Here is an 11447-nt window from a genome sequence, read left to right on the forward strand (position 1 = left end):
AGATACGGTAAACAACCTTGCAGTTTGGGATTTGTCCCTGCTCGTCCCTGCAGTTATGTCTATACTTTCTTCTTCTTCCATCCCTTACCTTATCTGCCTAACCCTGTTTCTAACTCCTCTCACTATCATCATTAGTACTCTTATATTTCCACTATTAGCATTACCACAATTATATAACCACGAGTAACATTTTGGAGAAGTTTTGTCTAGGTTACTTTCAGTATGTATAGGTGTAATTTTCAATCTATATAAATATATAAAGTGAGATCATGTTAGATATACCTTTAGCATTTAACACCATGTCATTGGCATGTTACATGTTGATCAATATAGATTGACACCATGATTTATAATGATTGCGTAGAATTCCATTTTATGGTTGTATGAGTTACTTAAGTAACAACCCATGGCTGACAAAGTATTTTCAGTTTTCCCCCATTGTTGATAATATTGTGATATAGATAATTATATTTCTATTTTTCTGAATCCATCTGATCATTGAAAAAAAATATTGGAATTAGGATTTCCAAATTAAATACCTTACTTCCAATTATACTTACTCCTGCCAGCAATCTGTGAGAGCTCATTTTTTTTTGTCTCAATCATACTGGGTATTTTTCTCCTTTAACTCTGACAGACAAAACTACAAATAAAAATTTCGTATATAATAAAGGGAACATTTAAAATCAATATAGAAGAGATGTTCAAACCAGTTAACCACTTGGCAAGAACAAATTTAAAGCCCTAATACACAGCTTAAAAAATTAATTCCCCAAATGATTAAATATAAATACAAATAATGAAACTTAAAACAACATGAAAAAATAAAAGTGCATGTGTATAGGTCAAGAAAACCCTTTCAATTAAGACTCACAAAAAATTTAAATATCCAACTAAATAAATATTTTAAGACATTTCTATGGGTAAAAACACTACAATCCAAGTGAAAAAGCAAATGACGAAGAAAAATATAACAATGTGACAGAAAGGCATTAATGAGTTTAATTTATAGAAATCTTACAATTTGGTAATAAAAAGGACCTATGCAGTTAGAAAAATGGGCAAAATATATGAAAAGGCAATTACAAAAATCAGAAATATAAATGGTGAATAATATATAATAAAAAATATTTCATCTTATTAGTAATTATAACCATGAACAAAATATTATATATCCTCGCATCCCTCATCAACTACTTTTAACTACATACAATTTCTTATCTAAGCATAAAACTTTCTATTTCATTTTGTAAGAAGTAGAGTAATACTTTTTCTCACATCCTACATCCATTATACAGGATGTAAAATATTTACATCCTATAAATAATTGTAAACATAGGTTTACATTTGTGAGTATGTGATGAAACATGAGTTTATTCTTGTATTAACTCATTATTTTTTATTAATTATTGTACTACTTTCTACATGAACTATAAACCTACGTTTGCATGCCCTGTATTATAAAATGTGTAGTTTATAACTTTAAAATCTCTCCTCACTTGTCATCTTCTGACATCTTGCTACAAGCCACTGTCACTTATTCCTTTGGATGATACAAAAGCCTTTTGAACTGGACTCCCTAATTTTGCCCAACCCTCTATTCTATATTTCACTCTGAGTCAAAGTGCTTTTACAACATAAGTCAGTTCCTATCATTGCCCTGCTAAAAACCCTCAGATGAGTTTCCATCACCATCAGAGTTAAAAGGGAAAGTGTGTCAATTTCCCTGAAACTCCCTACATGATCTGACCAGCTGCTGCTTCACTGAGGGCATCTCCTGAAGAAATTTCCCTTCACTCCATTCACCCATCCTAGCAATCCTTGAAGCTAGGCAAGGCAACTGCTGGCTTCACTTCATTCAAGTCTCTGCTCAACTCTTACTTTATCCAAAAGACCTTTTCTGGACTAGTAAAAGATCAGTCCCCTATTCTTTGTTTCCTGTTTAAATCTCTATATATAAAAGCCTAAGCGGCCGTCCAACCATCCAACTGTACTACAGGTAGCTATGATGTGCACTGACCACCAAGGGGCAGACACTCAATGCAGGAGTTGCTGAGCTGCGATGACTTGGCAGCTGCGGTTCTTGGGTGACACACCTGGAACCAGAGAGGAGAGAACCTGATTCTGGAGTACGTCACTCGAGAACCAGCCTCTCACAACCCAGGACTCCTCAGGGATGTCAGAGAGCCAGTTTTGACCTGGTTCCCACAGGCCAGACCAAGGGACCCCACTGGTGCACAAATCCATGCACTGGGCTTCTAGTGTTTTTATGACACTTCTCACCATCTGACTCCTATCCTACCTTACCATACCTTACTCTACCTACGTTATCCTATCTCATTCTATCCTATCCTATCTTATCCTATCCTATCCTATCCTATCCTATCCTATTCTACCCTACCCTATCCAGCTCATCCTACCCCATTTTAACCTATTTTCTAATTTCTCCTGCCCCTCCCATATGAATCTGATGAGGGCATCAGCTTTGTTTTGTTTACTGCTCAATTCTCAGAGCCAAGAATAGTGCCAGCACTTAGAAAGTGTGTAATATTTGATAACTTAAGGAACGAATGGACATATGTCACTAGATATATTTATTTTTTGTTAATCTTTACCTGAGGATATTTTCTCCATTGATTTTTAGAGAGAGTGGAAGGGAGAGGGAGAGACAGAGAGTGAGAAACATCGATGTGTCTCTCACATCAATTGGCTGTCTCCCTCATGTGCCCCAAACAGGGCCAGGGATCAAGCCTGCAACCAAGGTACATGCTCTTGACTTGAATCAAACCCAGGACCCTTCAGTCCTTGGACCAATGCTCTAACCACTGAACTAAACAGGCCAGGGCTGGATTTATGTTTTAAATCACCATAAGTCTTCTAAATCACTGCTGGCATTCAAAGTAATGTTTCCAATTTTGAAGTATTTCAGGAGGTTTTCTTTTTTTCTCCTCAAGGGAAGATTCAATTTCATGCTTTGAAAGAATAAATGAAAGGGAATTTGAGTTATGAAGACAGAATTTTGGAATATTACATTTTAAAGAGATTTTTAACTGATACAAGTTTATTGTGATAATTGAGAATAAAAGTACTTCTTGAAAGGTCATATAGCATAGAAATGAAAAGGTCAACACTTTGAAGGCTTTACGGCAAGCTAGTCTGGTCTTTGGAAGACCCACTGCTTCTTAGCTGCATCACTCTGGGTACCCTTCTGTGCCTCAGTTTTCTCATCTGTAAAACAGGTAAATACTTGTATGTAATTTATAAAGCTGTTGTGATGACTGAATAATTTAGATTACGTATAGGGCTTAAAACAGTGCTTGAAACATAGTGTCTCATAAGAATTTACTATTATTATTTATTCAACTGGAGGCCCTGCACCCTCTCGCAGTCCAAGACACCTCAATGGACATTCCCCAAGGGGTCCTTAGCACTGCTGCAGAGGCAAGAGAGGCTCCTGCCACTGCTGCTGTGCTTGCCCAGCTTCCGGCTCAGTGGCGCTCCCTCTGTGGGAGTGCACGGACCACCAGGGGGCAGCTCCTGTGTTGAGCATCTGCCCCCTGGTGGTCATTATGTGTTATAGCAACTGTTTGTTCTGCTGTTCAGTCAATTTACATATTACCCTTTTATTATCTACTTATATTAAAACCTGGGTGGTGTTCATCAGGACCAGAACCGCGACCAAGTGGAAGGAAGTCAGTCCTGCAGAGGTTGTCTTGGCAACAGCTGCACCCTTCCCTGGGCTGTTTCCCGGAGCTGTTTCCTGTAAGGGCGGGGTTTGAGACAGGAACCCGCCCTGGGAGTGTGGAGGCATATCTTTCTAAAGTGTGCTACGCCAGCACAGCCAAGGGTGAACCTGAGTGGGGGCGGCTGAAAGGCTTAGAAAAGACAGACAAGAGAATGAAAGCCGGGTCTCGGTGGGATGCTGCTTCTCTGAGAGACAGAAACTACGCCCACAGCCATGCCTTTATTTTATAGCAGATGCCACGAGGTACAGTAAGGGCGTGACCACAATGTTTACAATATTCTCCTGGGTTTCAATCCTACTCAGCTACATGCACCTGAACTCTATCAAGCCTACCTCACTCAGGCACGTGGGGCCACGTGTTCGGACCATAGGTTCAAGCTTACAACTACAGCTGTTGGCTATAATTGTGCTGGGAGGGCCCTGCCCTGCAAGCTGGGACTTGCACGTGGCAATGAGAGGACTGTGCCCTCTCATCAGTCCAAGGCTTGAACCTGTCCAAAACATGGTAGTGGCTCTCCACAATAAAGTTTTAATTATGTTTCTTTGTTACTAATGTTGTGGCCCCACCCCATAACAAAGAAACAATTTCTGGAGGATGAGGCCCAGGAATCAGGATTTTAAAAAGGTTCCCAGGTGATTGTAATGTGCAGCCAAGGTTGAGAACCACTGCTAAAGATAATATTAAAAATATATCTAAATGTGCAATTCTTTGTCCAAAAAATGAGCATGTTCAAAAATTAAATGAAGAAAATTTGGATATACTTGATGGAGATTTTCACACATATTTGAGTGATCATTCCATTGATTCCACAGATGATGCTGAAAAGGAAACTTTTCCCATCAAATTTCTTAATAGTATTACTCCTTTGGGAATGCCGTGTCATAAATTAAAATTGAAAGTGGGTGCAATCATCATGCTATTGAGAAATCTCAATAGTAAATGGGGTCTTTGTAATAGTACCAGATTTATTATCAAAAGATTACGACCTAACATTATCAAAGCTGAAGTATTAACAGGATCTGCAGAGGGAGAGGCTGTTCTGATTCCAATAATTAATTTGTCCCCATCTGACACTGGCCTCCCATTTAAATTGATTCGACGACAGTTTCCCGTGATGCCAGCATTTGTGATGACTATTAATAAATCACAAGGACAAACTCTAGACAAAGTAGGCATATTCCTACCTGAACCCGTTTTTTTGCACATGGTCAGTTATATGTTGCTTTCTCTCGAGTTTGAAGAGCATGTGATGTTACAGTTAAAGTTCAAAGTACTTCATCACAAGGGAAATTAGTCAAGCACTCTGAAAGTATTTTCACTCTTAATGTGATGTACAGGGAGATATTAGAATAAGTTTAATCACTTTATCAGTCATTATTTGCATTACTGTTGTTTTTATATCATGTTTTTGTTGTTTTCATATCATGTTTTTGTCGTTTTTATATCATGCCTCTGTTGTTGTCATATCCTTTTGTTACTGTTTATTTATTAATAAATTTATATATTATTTTCATATACATTTTACTAATTTCCTTTCATCTCTCACACTTCTATTATAAAGGGCAAATAGCAATGTTAAAATATCTCTGCTAATTAATTCCCTTTTAAAAAAATATATATTTTATTGATTTTTTACTGAGAGGAAGGGAAAGGGACAGAGAGTTAGAAACATCAATGAGAGAGAAACATCGATCAGCTGCCTCCTGCACACTCCCCACTGGGGATGTGCCCGCAACCAAGGTACATGCCCTTGACTGGAATCAAACCTGAGACCCTTGAGTCCGCAGGCCTATGCTCTATCCACTGAGCCAAACTGGTTAGGGCAATTAGTTCCCTTTTAATGTGCACGAATTTCATGCACTAGGCTACTAGTATAGGATAAAAGGGTAATATGCAAATCTACTATAATGGCAGAATGACCAGAACGACTGCTCGACTTGTCACTATGAGGCACACTGACCACCTCTTAGTCCATTTTCCTGGCCGGCAGGCTCCGATCGCCCAATGGCAAACAGGGAACTGGGGGTGGATGGCAGCGGGGAGCGGTGCCGGCTGCAGGCAGCTGGGAAAGATGGCCCTGATCACAGGCCAAGCCTAGAGACCGTACCCACGTACAAATTTCATGCACCAGGCCTCTAGTAGTATTATAACTTCATAAGTAAATAGGTACTCTTAGTTGATAGACTTTTGTTTTCTGTTTTATTTTTCTGTGCAATGATTCTATGGGGAAAATCTCTTTCGTAGGAGAAATCTAGGCTGTGTAAACTGTGTAGATACAAAAAATAGATAAGAGAATTGAGGCAATTTCTAGTCATTTGGATAAACTCCCTGTTTTTCAGACAAACTTTTTTGGTCTTTACATTTTGCAAATAAATGCCTCCTTTCTCCATTTTATTTTACGTGACTTAGCAGAGTTAAAAGAAAAAATAAGGTAGTTTCAACAAGGAATTTCCTGAATAGAATAAAATTCTGAAAGAAAGTTTCTTGTACCTAGAGAAGGACTAGAAAAATAAGGAGCTCCAACATTGAGACTGAGTGGGGATAGTCTAAATGCACAAACCCTAGGTTTTAAAAAATTAAATTCATGAAAAAGTCAGGTCATTAAATATTAGTCCTCCTCAGATAAATCTGATTCAACTTACTCATCCATACTTGTTTTTATAGAAAGTAACTAATGATCATATTTTTAGCCTTCCAAAATGCTTGGAAATTGTATATATTATATTTAGTAAATCCATTGGAATGATATTAACAGTCATAATTACTATTCAGACATGATTTTTGTTTGTATCACCTGTACTTATATGTGTTTGTCATTTTATTTGATTGTAATCTTTGTAAAATTAGGTCTTCTACTTCCTTTGGCAATTCCCCAACAAGCCAAGAATAGTGTTCAGAAAACAATATCATTGGCGGAGATGTAACAATCAAACAGAAATTTTAAAGACACCATGTCCTCTCTTTCAGATGTTGCAGCTTTGAAAAACATAATGTTATTTAAAAGTATATTTTAACAAGGAACGCATTATTGTTTCATATGTAGAAATGTTTGACATGATTCCTTGAACAAAGTGAACAACTAAAAGTTGATTTTTCTTTTCCTGCCATGACCTGAGGCATATTGATTAGCTATTCACTGCCTAAACATTGAAGCCTAAAACCCAGGAACAATCAAGACTTGATATTCAATTTAACTGAGCAAAATATTCACTTTAAGGATTGAAAATGTAAAAGAATGATATGAAATTATTTCCCCTAACTCTGCCCCAGGGTTTACACTCTTGTCAGAGAGCAAGTCATACCATCGGGGAAAGGTATCTTATGAAATGCTGAAACAACAGCACTGAGGGAGCCAAGAGATCAGAGAGCCAGGCATCACTTTATCTTCCCCGGCAGGAGAAAATGGGGCCCTAGCTGAACCCTGAAAGGTGTGTAGAGGGAGATGGGGAAAAGATGACTAAGAATCTGGCTTTGAAAACTTCATATTTTTTTATCTTTGACCAGGACACATTTACAGATGATCTAATTAAATTGAAACCCTTGTCCACCTCTGCAACCTTTGTTTCACCCTAATCTATTCCAAGGTGACTTGCAGTCTTTATTAAACAAAGTTCAAAGATAAGGCAGACAAAAATCTTATGAAATTGTATAAAATCGTTCCGTTGTTTTTTAGTTTTTTTTTTTTATATAAATATGAAAGATTTGTTTTGCAGGGAGAGAGAGAGGTATTAAGCAGGGGAAGAAGTAAAATATATCCTCAATATTTATCTTAATAGAATCTAGTATCTGTTATTTTGTTACTTACATCCTGGGGAAATATATTATGTACCACATTTTCACCTGCCCATTTTCTTCTTCTTCTTCTTCTTCTTTTTTTTTTGTAGAAAAATTAACACGAGAAAAGGTCCTTAGTTAAAGTCACCATTTTAATGTAATTTATAATTTAAAATATATTAAAAGCAATGGGTTGCTTTTATTATTTGCAAAATATTTAGTATAATTATTCTGAAAAAGGAACTAACCACTACCACTACCTCCACCACCACAAAAAATTATTTATAGGATATAATATAGTGGAAGCAATAAATTAAAAAGGACAATGGGAAGAGAGAAGGTAATTCTTTTAGTTCCCCAGCTTTATTTTATTTCAATGTGTGTCTCCTGTAAAAATCCTGCATCTTAATTTTAAATGAAAGGTATTGATCCAAGATTTGGGAGGGGCTGGGGGAAAAAGAATGAGAGAGATACAGGAATTGGAGGAAATTTATAGCTGGAGCTGATAGTGAAAATTTAAGTACATACCTAGCATGTTTTGTGCTTCTTTTCTTCCAGAGAGGAAATGGCACTTTAGATTCCCTGGGATGCTGGAACCACATGCAAAAAAGGATGGGCAAATTTGTCATTCAGAATTTATGAAGGGTATTTTTTCTTCTCACTGACTACAAAGAACAAATCAAACACTAGGTTCCCAATTCTGAAAATTAGTAGACTCTGGAGAGCCAATTAAACATTATACCCCTATCTCGACTCTGTTTTAACATGCTTCTCTATTGCACACTGTTTCTTTTGCTCACAAGGCAGGTAGATGGTGTTATCAGGCTAATTTGGGGACAGTTACCATTATAATGTAATTTTTTGCAATTATGTGGTAGACCAGGTGGTAAGACAGCATGGCTTTGCATTGCCAAGGTGCAAAACAAATTCAGTGTTCAATCAACCTGAGAGAGAAAGGACAATTCTCATTTGCATAAACATGTAGCCACGGAAACGAGATGCACAGAGGTATAAGGGGAAAGAGACCTATTTTACATGATGTGCATAGAATATTTGACAGTTTAGATTGGAGGCGTCATTGATGTGGGTTGGAATGGTATGGTTGGTTGCCATGGATATGGTTTTCCCTACTGGCAGTGCAGAGATTGGCAGGGATGGATGCTGGAGGAAAAAAAAAAAAGAAAGAAAAGAAAAGCCCAAACCACTGCAACACTCTGCAGCCTCATTCTTTTCTTTTGTTGAAAAGCTATGTATCCTTTCTGCACTAATGACAGCTCATCAAGTATGCAGTGTAATCTAGAAACACCGATATTTCTGTAATAAATCATTCATGTATAATATATATGTATTTATACATTCTGTGCACATCTATATGTGGCGATCTACATGTATATATTTGGAATAACATGTGTGCAGATAAATAAAAGATTAGATTCAGGAGGAAAATATTTACCATTTTGCTACTCCTTTCTATTTAGCATTAATTTTGGAATTCTTAGATATGAGGATTTATTAAATAAACAACTTATAAATACACGGAATTATCATCTAACTTAGGAAAAGAGGATTGCACAGCTTGTTTCTGTGGATAAGGCCAACAATGAAAGGAAGGAGGAGTGGCTCGTCCAAAAGGCCTAGTTTCTGGTTATTTGACCCCTGTACGCACCGCATTGCTGTAATATAACTACACAAATGGTTCATGAGAAATAAGGTAGTTTCTATGTTTTTTATAAGTTCTAGCACACATTGAGCATCATACAAACCCAAATAGACTATTCACGCTGTTTTTTAGAAGAGCTGAAGGCACTTACATTTTATTTATAAAGCTTCACCCATCCACTATCTTGTTTCCATACAGTTAGACCAGAACCTTGCTTGTATTAAAAGAATTGCAGGAATGTCTTTGTCTTCAAGAATTCACTCACTAACAGGTCTTGCGAGTGCAGTCTAAAGGAGCAAAGTGTCCCGTTGCCCAATCTGGAGGGTGAGAACTGAAGACCTTTATCTCCATAAACCCAGCTTTGAACTTGGCCATGATTTGAATATTGGTGGGCAAGTTCTTATGACCTTGTGGGTTTCCTCTCTACTCCTTCCAGACTGGGGAGGAATGTTGAGTGTTACAGCATTTTCTAAACTGCCTGGAAACTGAGGAAAGAGTTGGAAAAAATATTTATTGTTCAGCCAAAACATCAGGATCACTTCTGAAACATAACCATGTTATTTGCGCTTAATAATTGTCTTTGCTGTCCATACAGTCAAAATCTGATGGATAACTATCAGTCAACTGGTCTACATTTGGATTAACATTTAAGAGAATGTGTGGTTGAGAGAACAATTAAAATGTTCTTCTCCTGCCTTATAAGAAAGGGCTTTCAATGGGAAAAATAAAGTTTGTATTAATAGTACATAATTTCCTCTGTAATAAAACTGTAGGTGAAAATCTACTATTTATCGATAAACCATATGAAAGGGACTATTATTTTTGTTATTTCATTCTTTTTACATGAAGCACACTAGCAGGTCAGCTCTTATAAGAACCCCCACCGCACCCCTCCCTGCATCCCTGCATGCACATCGCTCTCAGCTTTCCCTAGAAACCACTCAAAGGATCCATTGCTAGATCCTTTCCATTATGAACTAGACAGTGACCCCCTTCTCAAGGTGAAAATCAGCTGTAATTATATTGTATGTATTTTCATTATTTTTGTTTCCTAGTTTACTTTTATCTGTGCTTGCTAGAATGATGATTGCTTATTTATTCCCTAATACATTTGTTTCCATTTTTGCATGTGGACATTAATAAATATTTGTTGCCAAAAAAAGAAAGTAGTTGTTCAATCTATGTATTTCGTTGTTTTCTAAGTTTGTAAAAGGAAAATAGGACCTCTAAATTCTATCCAGATAATAAGTTTATCATATAAGAATGAGGTACACACTGATCAAAAAGCGAATATAGTTAGTAATCCTATATAATAAAACCCTAATATGCAAATTGATCGACCAGTGGAATGATGGTCGTTATGATGCACACTGACCACCAGGGGGCACTCGCTCAGTGCAAGAGCTACCCCCAGTTGTGGGCAGCTCCTGAGTTGAGTGTCTGACCCCCAAAAGGGAGGGAACCAGTGGTGGTGATTAGGGCAGAGGGCTGGCCATCAAGCAGCGCCAGGCCACCAGCCAAGGTGGGTGCCAGCAGGGGCCCCCCAATTGCCCCGCCTGCTGGTCGCCCCACAGATTAGCTCTGATCGCCAGACTGGCCTAGGGACCCTACCCTATATATTGGGAACAGTCTCTTAGATTTAAAAATTAAAACCTGGCAAGGCTACTCTAACACTGAAAAAACAGGATGATGCAGTGATGACATGCATGGACTCTGGCTTGTACATTTTGTGGTCAGCCCTGGTTCTGACACTTATAACTGTGTGACAAAGCCAATTACTTAACTTCTCTCTGCTTCAGTTTTTCCACCCATAAGATGTGGAAAAGGGTACTACTGCCTCAGAAGGATCATGTTATGTACTACATAATCAGAGCAAAAAAATGCCTTTATAACAGCAAGATGCCTTTCACCCGTATGAAAAGTCACTGGTTCATGCAGCGTCCTGGATTGTGAGAGGGCATAGTCCAGGCTGAGCCCCCCCCCCCCCGCCCCCCTGCACAAATTCCCCTGCCAGCCTGATCGATGCCTAACTGCTCCCTGGCCAGCCTGATTGCCCACAACTGCCCTCCCCTGCTGGCCTTATCTTGCCCCCAACTGCCCTCCCCTGCTGGCCTGGTTGGTCCCAACTTCCCTCCCCTGCCAGCCTGATCTCACCCCAACAGCCCTCCCCTGCTGGCCTAATCTCACCCCCAACTTCCCTCCCCTGCCATCCTGATTGCCCCTAACAGCCTCTGCCTCGGCTCCCACCACCATGGCTTTGTCCAGAA

General features: G+C 38.4%; 1 long non-coding RNA gene across 1 annotated transcript; it reads right to left on the bottom strand.

Annotated features, from left to right (window-relative positions):
• Positions 1 to 3062: 3062 nt before the first annotated feature.
• On the bottom strand, positions 3063 to 9347 carry LOC308517720. The gene is made up of 3 exons (XR_013995868.1): positions 9332 to 9347; positions 8049 to 8110; positions 3063 to 3228 (listed from the first exon to the last, which is right to left on the bottom strand). It is a non-coding gene; the product is annotated as an uncharacterized lncRNA (long non-coding RNA).
• Positions 9348 to 11447: the final 2100 nt, after the last annotated feature.

Source organism: Myotis nattereri, assembly GCF_964212035.1.
Source record: "Myotis nattereri genome assembly, chromosome: 4".
NCBI classification, from domain to species: domain Eukaryota; kingdom Metazoa; phylum Chordata; class Mammalia; order Chiroptera; family Vespertilionidae; genus Myotis; species Myotis nattereri.